General features: G+C 51.0%; 1 long non-coding RNA gene across 1 annotated transcript; it reads right to left on the bottom strand.

Moving 5' to 3' along the window:
* On the bottom strand, window positions 1–386 carry LOC109508660 (uncharacterized). The gene is made up of 3 exons (XR_002166724.1): window positions 277–386; window positions 136–195; window positions 1–58 (listed from the first exon to the last, which is right to left on the bottom strand). It is a non-coding gene; the product is annotated as an uncharacterized LOC109508660 (long non-coding RNA).
* Between the last annotated feature and the right edge of the window lie 34 nt (window positions 387–420).

Below are 420 nucleotides of genomic sequence, written 5' to 3'. Positions count from 1 at the left end.
TTCTCCGGCCGGTGGGCCTTTTGCGCCAGGAACTCCGAATTTTCATAGTCGTCGGCGTCTGTGTGGTGAGGCGACACGCCGCGTTTGTTAAGCGCGAGACCTGGCTTGCCTCAAAACGAAAGCGACGTCTCCTACCGTCGTCTGTCGGCGCCGCGTCAGCCAAGTTTGCGTAGTGAGCCTCGGTGGGATCGGCATCTGAAGACGAGATCGTCTTAGCCGACGCCGGCACGCACAAGGGGATCATCAAATTGATTTCTGTCGTTTTTGATCACCCACCTCTGATCCTCGAAGCCATCTGCTCGTTTTCATACACTGTGGTGGGGAGCGGATCACTGCAAAGACAAAACATTTGGACCCATGAAAGTATCACTCCTTTTTTAAATGTATACAGATGCTTATGTTCACATTTAATTTTTTTTT

The sequence above is a fragment of the Hippocampus comes genome, unplaced genomic scaffold, assembly GCF_001891065.2.
Source record: "Hippocampus comes isolate QL1 unplaced genomic scaffold, H_comes_QL1_v1.1 C16429313, whole genome shotgun sequence".
Classification (NCBI taxonomy): Eukaryota; Metazoa; Chordata; class Actinopteri; order Syngnathiformes; family Syngnathidae; genus Hippocampus; species Hippocampus comes.
The sequence above is the reverse complement of the archived record's forward strand: the minus strand, read 5'-3'. Positions and strand labels throughout refer to the sequence as shown.